Below are 14,638 nucleotides of genomic sequence, written 5' to 3'. Positions count from 1 at the left end.
AACACTATCAAAACTGCATTTCCCTATACTTTCACAAATATTTTTTAAAATTTTAATTGGGTGTCATTCTTTTAGCTGTTTCCCATTATAAAACATGAAATCCAGACAGTAGTTAGTTACAAGTTTTCCACATCTGTATATTCATGTGCAAGACCACAGATGCCCTTGTTTCTTAACTCATTATTAGTATTGTAAGCATAGGTCAAAGGAGGAAAAAGACAATCCTAATAAAAGCAATTATCCAGCTACTCAAAACTTAGAAATAAAACAGTAACAGGTATAGAAATTTTCAAATAATAATACAAAAAATATAGGAAAACAACAGTTGGAAGTCTTCAAGTCCTGTGTGTAACCATTTACTGGCATTAATGGCTGTAGGAACAGTAGCAGCACATTGTCTGTGCTAAAACTCTCACCATTGCAAAGAGCCTTATTTCTCTTACAGCAATAATCAAGAAATCTTAAAATATTTAAGACAATTTATCCACTTTCAATATCACTGGAATTTACAAAAAGCAGATGTACGTTCAAAATTAAAGTTTCATGGAGCTGAGGTGGAGAGATCAGGCTATCACAGAATTATCAACACCAGCTGGGAAGAACTGGGGAAGAGATGGAGAAGGCAGAAGAGCACTCTTCTGACTCAGGCTTCTTTGGTCCCTCTCCATGACAAACAACTTCTAATGAATTTGGCACCATGCTCTCCCATTACCCCTCCGCAGCAGCATACACGCACACATTCAAAAAAACAGGAAGCTAAAAACCTAGAGCAAGAACTATGCATCTAACGAACACCAGATCCCAAAAGCATGCTTAAGACTGTGGAAACAATATATTTTGAAGTCTAAATCACCAAAAACATTTTCAGACACAATCAATAAACAGGTAGTTTTATTTTAGTTTGCACACATGAACCCTCTCCCTTATAGTCATGTGTTAAAATAACCTGTTAGTTGCTCATACAAAGGACAACACTAAGACCTTTACAAATCATGTCATTAATTCTACAAGACTACTTACCAATAATTCTTTTTGTACTATTAAAGACTGTAGGGAGAATCCAGATCTGGAAGAGCCCTCTAACCAATCTGAAGGAAGTACTAAACATACAAAGATGAATATAACTTGGGTGACAGAAGGAGGGGTGGGGAGAAGAAAAAAAAAAAAACACAACAGCTGATAACCCTTAAGATGGAAAGCAGTGAGAATAGCTCAGAAAAAAAAAAACAAAACAACAAACCAAATCTCCAACACAGGGCTTCAAGAAAGCAGAGAGTAAGCAAACTCAGGGAAGTCTCACAATAGGCAAGTGCAAGACAAAAAAGTTATGGAAAAGCCCAAGACAAAAAAAAAAAAAATGTTATGGAAATCCAGTTACTTAATAGGAAAGCTATTACATCCAAACAATCCTATTAGGGGAGGAAAGACAGTAAAGAAGTGAAATTGGCCAGGTCATGAAGCCTTCACTGACCATAAAATATAAGAAAGAAGCATTCAAGAAACAGAAGCTAGATCAGATTCCTCAAGTAGAGCATAAAGACTACCACAAGAACATGGGGGCAAGATGCTAGATAGGATAGACATAGCAAAATACAAAGTCCAAGGGAAGCAGTGCCATTCACATCAAAAGCAAGCTATGACCCTGAAAAAGCAGGTGTTAAATGCTTTTTCTTTAGTAAAATCAACTGTGTAAATCGCTAACAAAGTTAATAGCAATGCAGAGTAAAGAAAACTGGACTAAATAAAAGGTTAAAAAATACTGAAGAATTATGGGCCAGTAAGTTTAACTTCACTTTTTATAAGTAGTATTAATAGTTTATTTGTTCCAGTAAGCATTTAAAAGGAGACAGGGAAACAAAACAAGAAGTCAATGTTTGCTAAGAACAAAACCATGTCAAACAAATTTTGTTCTGCGATCAACGGAGGTCTTCTGGATAGCTAGCATAGAAACTTAGCTTTGTTTAAGTTAAAAGACTTTTAACACTACCATGCATGGAGAAGCCACTGAGTCTTCACAAATTTAGCGAAGCCTTCTTCTCCACCCTGGTAAGATAAGGTTTACTACTGAGGGATCACAAAAGTTAACAGATGCTCTGTAGTCATATAGTGCATATAAGCTATATAAAGCTCCAGACTTCCATTGCAATCCTACATCAGGCGCCTGTGTCAGCTTTTATCAATGAGAACCAGAAGGTCTGTTGTTTTGAATGTACATTTGCTACAGTCTGGAAACAGACTAGTTTACAGAAGCTCCTGTTCAGTTTTAATACAATGCTGGCTCATCCCTTACTAAGCTGCTAACTACACTTCAACATAAGCTGTCTAACTGGAGACTAGAATTAAGTAATACCCAGAACAACTGCTCCTACAGCACATTTTGCTCGCTATTCACCATATCAGACTGCACATTCAGGACTAGTAATGCTTGCCCACCAGTTGTTCACTCCTCAACGATGTACTGGCACATGCATATGTGCAGCTGTGCAGTGAGCCAGATTTCTCCACAGAAAGAAGGTCAATTACTATCAAATGTCTGAACATAAGCCCTGTGCCAAAATTATCCAAACCACTTTATTATTCTAGGTTTGTAAGCCCATAAACAAACAGGTTCAGACAATAGGAGTTGTTATAAGGTACTAAGAAAGTGCAACACGACCTAGGTCTTATAAAAATACTACTGCAAAAACAGGACCAGTAATCAAGTCCTTTAAATAGCACGAGGAAAGACTTAAGCATTGCCACAGACATCATGTGTGTTCTCAGGCAAGTCATATCATCTGTCTCCACTCCCAAATTTAAAAAGAACAACAACCTCTTCTGTTTTTCAGTTCTGTCATGACAGTTATCATTATCTCTTTCGGAACACAATGCTATTATAAAGAATGCCACAGAAATATCTGTAAATAAGAACTAAAAGCATATGCAGCTCCATTTTTTAATTTCATTATCCTACTGATTTGCAACAGTTCATAGATTTCTTGGCATGAAAGAGGCATCTTAAATCTTCACAAAGAACCCAAAACTCATAGTTTTCCTTTTGTGCACTTAAAGACAATTGATCAATCCAAATTCCTGTTGGTACGCTACCACGCTAAAGCTCTGCAGTTGGATATTTAATTCCAGTTTTTCATAGCAAGCTCTAAGTTCTTCAGACACAATTCCGAAAAGCTTAAACATCAACTTAAAAAACATAACCCCAAAACCCACAAAAAACCCACAGCAATGCATTAGTTTATAAGGAGTATGACTGATTAGTAAGCCACCAAATACGGTACTAAAAAAAAGCATAAATTGTGAAAACAATTAAGGTAGCAAGGTGGAGCAGGGGGAAGACACATCCTTATAGACCAAGTTTAGCAACACACAAAACAGTAGTGCAAATTTAAGCTTTCAGAAAAGGATTATTTACAACAACGGCCATTTTATGAAGCAGTTCTCCCTCTTCAATGATTTTGTGCTCTGTTTCATGGTCATATCAGATTACTCAAAAAGGATAAAAATAAATTTTACTTATGTCAATCATGTATGCTAGAGGCAGCTCTGTTGTACCCATCAGAATTTCACTCCTTTTCTTGGGTTAAGCAAAAATACTGGACATGTACAAGAAAAAACAATCCTCTCAACAGCAGGAGCTGGTCAATGAGTCTTTTCCAAATTATAGTGTGGATGAGACTTCATTATCCTCAGTAGAAATGCAGAGGAATAATGAAGCTGCACTAGTTTAAGCAAGAGAATAATATGGCATATCAAATGTTTACAACTAACATTGAGTAAAATTAACATACTGGCTCTCAGGGTGTAACTAACATGTTACGGTTTTTTCAGCATCAACTGCCCTCCCACACACACTCCCACACAATGAGGAGGGGAAATGAGAAGAGAGGTATTTTTAACCCAGATGATTTTGGTAATCAGATTTGCAGAGCACTAACATAAACACCTGTATATATACAACTGACAAGATGGCAAGCTATAGGACATGGGGAGAAATGAGCAACCAGGACAGGAACTGCAGATGTTTTCAGTAGCAAATAAAAATGTAACAAGCAACTAAACCCTTAGGCCATAGCCTGATACGTATTTAAACTAGAATGGCTGTCTTCGTGTACATCCAGCTTCACCCTGAAGTAATGAAATTAAGTTCCAAACAGGGAAATAACAATTGTGAAAATTTATTTGGCAAGTAAGAAAAAGAGACTAAATAACCATGAAAGTCAAATGCATCTGCTTAAGCCATAAACACATTTCAGAAAATTATGTACTACTGTTGCAGCCAATGGAGGTAATCGCAGTTGAGGTTTTTTCCTTTTTTTTAAAGAACATAAGTTCTCATAATCTTTTATAGCAGAGTACTTTGAGATACGTTGATAAAAAGTGATGTACAACGCAAGTAAAGAGTCCAGCTTGTAACTGTAAGGTTCAACGAGAATTACTCATTCTAAATTCAGTTACAAGAACAGAAAAGCGCAGCCGGAAGTGCTAGGCGGTGCTTATACCTGTGCCTTCTCCAGCTCTCCTGGTATTTCTAGTTGATAATGAAGCATGCCTTTAAATGAAAACTTTATAGAGCTTGTGGCTCAGTATTTAAGGATTATTCATTAATACTCATAACAGATACAAAAAAGAAAAAATATTCCCTTTTTGCTTTAAAAAAAAAATCTGTAAGTTCTATGGCCTCCTCTTTGCTTCCTTTTTTTTCTCTGTGGGTATGTCATTCAAAAGGGCACAGTATTTCACTGCATAATATCCTTGTAGACAAAACGGAAGCTGTTGTCCTCCAGTTTGATGAAGCCTCATCTGTCACTCAGCGCTAGATAGAAAGTCAGCTTAACACGACCCAGTAGTTCAAACATATTTAAGAAATACACTATGGCCTTTGGGGAGATTCTTAAAACGACACAAAACATCTGTGCAGCAGTTTCTAACACACAGTATTAACAGCCCATTTGTCACCGCTATTCTGAAAGTGAAGTACATTATTCTATATGATCAGTTGTTAGAATTTGTGAAAGGACTGCACCGCAGCCCTGCAGTCCCAGAGCATCTGGTATGTGTAGACATGGGAACTGAGAGAAGACTGAGCACTCCAACGCCGGTGTGTTGTACCTGACCCACAGGAAGACGACTGACCCTAAAGATAAGTGAGGACATTAAGCAAATACCAATTGAAAAGAATAGGGAATTATGTGCTGCAGTTGCCAACCAAAGGTTTGTCTAGATTCTTGGTATTGCGGGCCAATCTATCAGCCACAACCTAACTTATCCTTTGTGGGGGCAAAACTAACAGACTCCATACAAGGCTCTCTGGTTATTCCAAGTCCTGGTTTATGCTGTACCTATAAACTGAAATCCTCACCTAACAACCTACATGAATACCTTTACCACTGATCAACTGTTATACCAGTGAGCTTGCTGATAGCAACCTGCTGCTCTATACAGAGACACCTCCAGGTTTACAGTCTGCTCCAGTCCTGGAGCGAGCACTGAGCAGAACCCAAGTTTCCAAGATCAGAATGTGCAAGTAGGGCCACAGCAAACAAGACAGGAGCATGCAAGAAAATGACTATTTTCGTTTATAGGAGAGTATGGTGACATAGGCTAGGGTCATTGTGAAAATTGGAAGAAAAGGAATGCAATAACCCAAGGCAAGAAGTTTGAGTGGGGAAAGGCTACACAGTAAGAGGATGGGAGATCAAAACGGGGGCATGCGTCTTTCTGTTTATCACAGAGAGTATGACACAGAGGCTGAGAACTGGTTTTGACAGTATCTGAACAAACTAGTTTGGGGACTATTCACACCTCAGTAAAATTACACTGTACTTCTGCAGCTGTCCTACAACATGACAGAGGGCAAACCATTCCACAGCAGTCAATCCTACCACATAGTTTACTCAGTATTTCACACCATTAATATTACAAATTTTCACCAATATATTTTATAATACAGCTTTAATGTAGACTTCAGGTGCATGAAACTCGAAGGCTCTACACATCAAAGGACTGAAGTGAGCCAGAATGAGAATCTGAAACTTTCCTGTTTTCCCAGCTGCTCACATGAATGTAGAATCAGAAACACCTTGAATTCACTTTGCTAAGATTGACACAGTAAGCGTAACAGGCAGAAACAAAAAATCAAACAGCCAAATGAGAAAGGGGAGGCTGAAGTTGAGCACGAATGCCATTTCTTCAGCAACTTTCTGAATGATCCTCCAAAACACAAGGGAGACCATGTTAGCATGCCTCGTGACTGTGCCACATGCAAGCCCTGAAACTTCGCATCTCTTCAGAGTCCTAAGTAGCTTGCATTTATTCCAGCAGGCGTGGAGGTCTCACCACGTACTGTACCTAATCACCCCAGCTTCCTTCCCCCAACCAAAAAAGCTAGGCAATTAGAAAGACAGTACGATTTGCTCTGAAAAGCCTGAATTTGACCAGTTACACTGATGAAATACAGAGCGCCTGGCGTAATTTAAAGAAACTATTCAAAATACAAGATGTTGACAGATTTTCTTAGTGGTTCTTTGGATTAAATCACACGTTCCCTTGTAGCCTTGTCACTTAAGTACAGTTATCCCAAACGACACCGTTAAAGCCTTTTGTCATCATACAGTCACTCAATCTCCTCTTCTCCTTTGTGTTCTTGATTTAGGGAAAAACTACTAGAAAGCATCCAAGATACAAATGAGTAGCTATAAATTGTAGTAGACATTATTACAGCCCATTATGCAGCCACCAAAAGCAGTGAATCATTGTCACTAACAGTTAATAAATGCACCCTGAATGCATCATCTATTCGCCATTCTGTTTTTAGAGTATGCTTTCATGTTGGGTATGAAGATATAAAGGCTTCCTCTAAAACAACTTGAATTAGAAGGTAACAGTTTGTTCCCTGTCCCAACTACAATGAGTCACAATTCCATTCCCTCTCCAGCATAGTACAAATGCTGCTTATCACTGAACTTGTGTTTAAGTGGTCTTCCCAATTTTTCTATTTACCAAAACTATTTAAAAAAAATAATCTTGGATAAAAAAAAAAAAAAACCCAACACATTTCTCTCAGCATTTGTTCCTAAAAAGCAACGCTAACAGCCACTAAAACGTGAAGTAGTGAATGCAAAGTTATTTGCCTCCTGTAATCTTGAATAACCTCATACATGAGAAAATGGAAAGATCTGTTTGAAAGGACCTAAGAGTAAGTCCAAAGAGGAGTATTTACAAGATTTCAAAAACAACCCTCTCCACCAACCCGTTAAAAAACAAACAGCAAAATCCACCTCCATCCAGCAATTCTGCTGGATTAAAACGTATTTCTCATTTTTAGAGGTAATGACTAATCTTCAAAACACAGTCTGAGAAGCCATTTTGAAACAAGCAATTGCTATTAATCTAAATATTAATATGAATAATATGATTCTACATCTCTGGGAGTAGTAAATTAGCTGTAAGTACCTGCTCATGTTTCTACTTACAAATGTCTTTTATGCATCCTTAAATGAAGTTTTTGTTTCTGCTTTAAACATGCAACACAACACAAACCCAAACAAAACCCAAAGTTCTATTTTCATTAATTTATTGCTGAAGGCTCATGGGTTTGTAGTCAGATCCCCAGAAAGCGGATTTTTCTCTCCTTCCTCTCCTTCCTTCATAAAAATGAGGACTGGGCCTCCCAAAGAAAACTGACACAAGTATCTTCTCTTCTATCACACCTATCGTCCTTTGTTTGAAAAGTAACCATAAGCATTTGGTGCCACTGAGACATTTAATCAGAAGAGCCACGTAAATGATTAAGTTCAGCTGTTCAGTTAACTCACGAGATGTGCAGGCCACAACAGAGCCTGAAAGCCTGCTTATCAACCAGCTCTGCAGTTCATCAGATTTAAACTGATCTTCCCTGAAAGACTTTGAACAGTTCCACAAATTTTTTTTGGTGTTCTATTTCACCAGTATTTCAAAGAATACTCTGGATGGGTGTACTAAAGGTAGAGGAGAATGTTGGCTTGTTAATAAGCTTGCTCCTGCCTTGCAATTTTACTTAGCCTTACCGATCATTTCACTCATCTTAAATTCCACTGTCATTCGAACCCCACATGGCATGCCTGGACAAATGCAAGGACTTGGATGTTGTTTTACAGGCTGGGCTTACTGCCAAATCTGCTCCACGTACTTCCCTGGCCCACGAGGGCAGCTTTAGGCAACTCCTGTCTTTATGTTATTGCTGTGAACAGCCAAACTGCTGCTTACCATTGACCCAGGCCCAATTTACTCTCATTTCTCACTCATTCACAGCAACGGTACTTATTTGGCTACTCTTCAGGTGGGATAGGATAAACTGCTTGCAGTTGTACAACAAAAACAAAAGGAAAAAGACCATCATGTTTTAAGCAGAGGGCTACTTTTTACTTTGATGAAAGAAAGAGCTCATTTCTAATTTTCAGAAATACGTAAGATAAAAGCATTGCCACAAATGCTTTTGTACCCTGCCCATCTCCCACATCCCAACTCACAGGATTTGTTTTCATTTGCACTGTACCCATAATTCAGATGGAAGGGAAGGAGACACAAAATAAGTGACATTTTGTCAAACTATGGATCTTTTTCAAATCCCTGCACTACATAGTGACTCACAACATAGCGATTCTCAATGCACTATGTAGTGATCCAAGAACCATATGCCAAACCATAGAAGTTATGAAATTAGATCAGGTGCAACTACAACTGCCTTGCAACAGCACACAAGAGAGTGTGTTATTTTTCCAAATGGTCTCATCCTGGTCAAGCTTTATCCAAATAGGCAAGACTTCATTTAGCCAGCATACTGTGAAAAACCACAACATACTCAAACACATCAGCTTCCCAAGATTATCATCTTAATCTGTTACTCTTAATGGCCAGGCAACTCTGACTCCATTGATAACAGATTTGACCTTAACACACATTTTCCTTTGGTTCTTCCTCAGTGTCTCTCTAAGTTATCTTAAAGTCACAAGGTTCTTGTCACAGACCCTCTATTTTTGGTCAGATGCAGCTGTTTGGTTTTCCCTCCTCCCCTCCATCAGCAGATTATATAACCACAGCCTATGACTGATTTGCATTGTGTCCCTGCGTGTCAATCTTCTACATGCACAGATACCAGCATCTACTAGCTTGTAAAATAAAATGACAGTAATTAAATTTCCCTCAAGTGGTGGTTCCTATCACAATACATTTAATGCTCAATATCTAATATAAACAAACAACATTTCTGTTAAAAACTATCATTTATGTCTAGGGGAGACAAGAAACTGACTCAAGCAATTCATCCATTTATTCCTTTCTTAAAAGTTGCACCAGTTGATCCTAGTCTTAATCCACATGAGCACTATTTTGTATAGCAAGTGTTTACAGATCAGCACAGACAGCTGTATTTCTATGGATGGCTCAAATTATACATATTAACCACAAAGTTACCATCTTGTGCAAAGACTTTCTCTCCTACCCATTTATATAGGCAACCAAACCTAAGCAGAATAAAGAGACTTTAAAAAGGAATAAAACTTCAGGTCAACCATACAGGTGTGCAAGATGGCCTGCTAAAAAAACTTCAGAAGATCATGCCTCATGAGTTTCTCTTATAAAGCTAAGGAAAGAAAACTTTGTAGCAGTTCTGGATCAGAAGCATGTGATCACAAAAATGAATTTCACCAAGAGCAACCCTCAGACAGCTCACATCTCAAGTTCACAATTATTACCAGCATCCAGCCCTTAATTTTCTACTCAGTCTAATTATGAGACTACTCTCTTTCCTACCACAACTTGACTTTCTTAGTATCACTTACTTTAATCACCATCTTAGCAAAAAGAACAAAAAGTTCAAGCACACCGCAAAGTTCTGTAAGCGGCTTCGGCTGTTTTCTACTCTCTACCAACAATCCCTGACCTGTCATGAATACACATTTAAGAAGTGAAGAACACTTTGCATATTAACGATCAAGGCAAAGCCATAAAGATGAGTATTGTGGTGGTGTTTCAGTACAAATCATTGGGTTTAAGACTTTGACTACATATCTAAATTAAATGACACACACATAGAGCCGGGTTTTGCTACAGAGAACTCTGCCTAGCTACTGACGAAAAATCTGATGCCTGTCATTGCTTCAGAGCAATGGGCAGGAGGCAACTGCTGAGCAGCCCAAGCAGCTCCCAGATGCTCATAGAGGAAGAAGGTCAGACACGGAAACCTTCCAAAGAAAAGACCAGGTATTACTTTGACTGTCACAACGGCAAAATGCGTATTTCAATCTTGATATTCAGTAACAGCTTCAAACCAAAAAGCTAGAGGAAAAAAAACCCTCAAAGAGCAAGTGTACAGAAGTTTTCAAATAAGCTAACGATCCAAATCCAGATATACTGTCCTTCTCCAGAGGGAGGCTCCAGCTCACAAAGATGTTTTGAATTGTCACTAAATTCATCACAGAACTGGGATATTTTTCATACTTTTCATACCATGCTTTTCAGGAGAAAACTAAGAGAGCTTGTGCGATTCATCTGTAACAAGATTACTGAATAGTATTACTTAACCAAATATTAAGTCACAGGAAATATGGAGAACTTCTTTTCAGCTCATTTCATAGTTTCCAAGAAAATAAAACAGATATTGTGGACCAAAGTCCAAGAAGGGTACTTTTATCAGTACTTTTAAAGCACTCATATTTTGGGAAAACAAATAAACAAAACCAACCAAGGATGATTACTTATATTGAAAGATAATATGAATCTCTCCTCCTCTACTTCATAACCCAAGAACAAGAGGTGAGTCTTAGGGTGAAATTGCACACATTACACTGTTCTACTGGGTGACAAAACCTTGGCCCATCTTTCGCTCTTCAAAGACTTAATCAGAAATAACAGGAACATTTTAGACAGGATTCTAAACAGCAGTATCAGTAACTCCCCATCAGAATTTCCGAAGTAATTGAATAATTAATTTTCTGGATATTGAACAGTTTGCAGCCTCTATTTTAAGTCAGTCCCCATTTCACATACCAACAAGAAATAATTTTGGATGTTACAGAACCTTACAAGATCCTGAATTCCCAGCTTAGCATTACATACCCCAAGCTCTTTAAAAACCTGTACCTTGCAAAAACTTACTCTTTAAAATAGAACACGAGCCTTTAAAATAAAAATTCAGCTAAAGAAACAAATCACAGCAACTTGTATTTGCTCCTCTCTTGCACAGTTTGGTATGTCAATAGTACACCGCATTCTCAGCTGAGTTTTTAACAGTAGCGTGAAGACCTCAATGCAGTTCATTTGCTTAATAAATTCTACGCAAACTTCCCCAAATTACACTGAACAGTACTGCAACACTTGGGGGGTTGTGGGGGTGGTGGGGGTGTATGAAGGGGATGGGGGCATCATTAGAAGAGCACTCAAGTTAAATTCAATGATTCAAGTGTCACATATTACATCTCAAAAATCTCTTCATTAAAAAGACCTAAACGTAGCGACACCTCAAATGCATTAATTGACAAAGTTAGTTACATGACAATCTATTTTTACTAGACTGTACAGGACGTGAAGGATACTGTAATTCACATGCCTACTTAAGCATTTCAAATGCAACTGACATAAGGTGGCAAGACACAATCAGATGCTACTGCAACTAACCAGTTTTGCAACGAAGAGTATACCAAAGAGATTTGGTTCACTTCAGCATGGTCTATAGCATTACCTTTGGGCACTGGAGGCCTGAATTATTGTGTCAGAAAAAAGATGATGCTCATTAGTACCTAGAACTGTATTACCTGTTTTGAGTGCTGAACACTACAAAATCCAAGTGATAATTTCTTTCTTCTTTGGGACAAGGACACTAAACTATCAGAGAAGAAGAGAACAAGATTTTGCAGAAGGTGCTTGGTACCTAACTTCCACTTAAAAGTATCCGAAGAGCTTTTGACCATCTCTTATTTAGCAGCCACCTGAGCAAATTTTTACTTCAGTTCACAAGCTATATGAAACAGGCTACCCCTTTGATTTCAAGTGAAGTATGCTGCAAAGATTGCAGTATTAGACCACAGACTTTCAAGCATCTTTAAACCATCTTTCAATGCATTCCCCTCTGCAGCAGGAACTACAATTTTCAGATCAAGCACACAAGCACTGCTGCAGAACATTAGTCTCAATTCCTGCCACTTAACACACAACTAAGTATGCTAGTTCTACTATTCTGCAAACCACTGAAGTTATTCTGTATAACAACTCAGAATCCCAGTTGGTTTGATTTCTCTTATTGTCCTTTTAATGTCATAAAAAGGGTAATCTACTGCCCGGGACTAATATTTTCTTAGTAGTTCAGAAATCAAAAGTCTATTAAATGAAATTAAATAATAACTCACAATTTCTTGCTTTTGATTAAAAATACAGTTTACTATACTACATAAAACCATATATATTTATTTATGTACCTACACAAAATAATAAAATCCTCACATCATTGCAGTAGTCTCAGCACAAAAGAAAGCATTAACATAGATTTCTGTGTTACTTACGCAAGAACTTAGTACTAGACACTTCTTTCACAAGTACGCCAATCCCAAACTTCTAGAGAGATACAGCATGAAGTGTGAGAACATGTTTTCAAGTGTTCGCCATAAACATGGAAGACTTAGTAATTTTAATATTATTTAATTCAAATTAAGCAGCTTTCCCTGTTATCTACATGTTTTATTATCAGCATACATAAGAAAAAAAAATACCCTTACACTTACTTTGCTGCACAACAGACAAAATCATTGAAGCAAGTGATAGGGGATTATGAAATATATGCTTTAGGGAGATCTAAGAACTTCTGTCACCTAACTAATATACTTTGAAGAGGGGGATGGGAAAAATACAAGATTTCCAATATGGGTCCTCTTTTATATGAAATCTAGTTCTTCATATGTAAAATACATGGGCAGAATTAAGGGCTAAACTCTGGCAATTCTTTTAATAGAATACTTAAAGGCAGATACCCATTCTAACCCTTTCCCTTGAAGGCCACATCTGTGCACAGCAGACGAGGTCATCTCCAGTATTCCACAAAACAGTGAAATTACTGAGTTATGGACGCAGATGCAGGATTTCTTACTGAAAGCTACAGCAAACAAAACAGTTCACGGTCTGAATATCACATTTTCAAATCTGCCTTAAAAATAGTTTTAACTTATCAAGCATAGAAAATTCTCTATATTCAAAGTAATAGCTGAACTGCTTGTTACAGAATGCTACCAAAATACAAGTATTATAAAAGTGAATTGAATACCAGTAGTATTTTCTGTTTTCTGAGCAACTTGTTTTCTCATTCTCACCTATCATTGATGGAGGAGCATAGTTTAACTTACTAGTTTCATGTGAAAAGAACAGAAATAAGGCAGCCAAAATTATTTTTGTTGTAATTTGATAACATTCCCCATTGTTTTCATATGGCACCATAATGCATTTATTTGGCTAGCACAATTCAGGCCCTCTTTCCAAAAGCACCATCTGCTACTACACTAAATTGGAAAATAAGCAAAGAAAATCTCCCCTTATCAGAAAGAATCTGTAAACTAAATCTGAGCATCAAGAAAGTTAGAGATTGTGTAAGAAATTATTATATACAGATATATATGGATTATATACAGACTGTATCAGGTTTTTTTCTAATCAACTTATGCAGGCAACCGAGTCAGAGAACAAAACAACATGGCTGCATCATTTAGCCTAAATACAATCATGTTTCAGAGCTATCTTATCATCTAACCAGTTAGACTTAAGACACCACACTACCAATTAATACTTATTCCAAGTAGATCAGAAAAAAAGCATGCAGCCATCAAACTCTGGTACAGCTACACACCGCATAGCTGGCTCTTATTGATTCTGCACATCATAATTTGCAGGGAGTTTTAAAGAACCGCGAGGGTTTTTTAAAACGGGATTTTCAGGCTCCAATACCACAAAACAGAATAAAAAGGAAGCACTCTGAAATGCGTCTATGGGTACGTATGGACCCAAACTGCCACCACATCTCAACATGCAGTGTTTTGCCCATCCACACGTATATACACGCACGTACACAAAGTTTACAAAAATACACCGGAGTAACTCTGATGCTCTATATACGGGGAACAGTTAGATTGAAACTTTTCATCGCAAGAGCCCCAAACAAGTCCCTCGTCCAGCCCCGTTACTAGTCTGTTGCTCGCTGCCCCCTGCCGAACTTAACGGCACGCAGTACCTCACGGGACCCCCCGCTGACCGCTCTCCCCAAGCCCTGCGACGCGACCCAAGCTTGGCGCCGGCGACCAAGGGGATCGCAAGCGGGTCCCCTCGCCGCTACCTGCGCCAGAGGCGGCGGCGGGACGCGGAGCCGCCGCCGGTCCGGGGACCGGGGGTACACAGGCCCACCAGATCCAAACAGCACCCCGCCTCCGCGAGAGCCGGGGCCTTCCCCCCTCCCGAAGCCACCGCGCCCCGGGGGAGGTTCCTCCCGCCCGACGCGAGTTCTTGGATTTCTTTTCCCAAAGAAAGTTGTAACGGCGGCGAGAGGCCCGGAGAGCCCCGGCCCGGCCCAGACGGCGTCACTGCCCCCCTCAATCCCCGGGGCGCCTCCGCAGCCCCCACGTCCCGCGAG

General features: G+C 38.7%; 1 protein-coding gene across 2 annotated transcripts in view; it reads right to left on the bottom strand.

Annotated features, from left to right (window-relative positions):
- NFATC3 (nuclear factor of activated T cells 3) overlaps positions 1-14,638 on the bottom strand; it is a 76,378-nt gene that overhangs the window by 61,124 nt on the left and 616 nt on the right. The window lies entirely within an intron of this gene.

The sequence above is a fragment of the Balearica regulorum genome, chromosome 13 (assembly GCF_011004875.1).
Source record: "Balearica regulorum gibbericeps isolate bBalReg1 chromosome 13, bBalReg1.pri, whole genome shotgun sequence".
Classification (NCBI taxonomy): domain Eukaryota; kingdom Metazoa; phylum Chordata; class Aves; order Gruiformes; family Gruidae; genus Balearica; species Balearica regulorum.
Note: the sequence above shows the minus strand (reverse complement) of the source record. Positions and strands in the feature narration are given on the sequence as shown.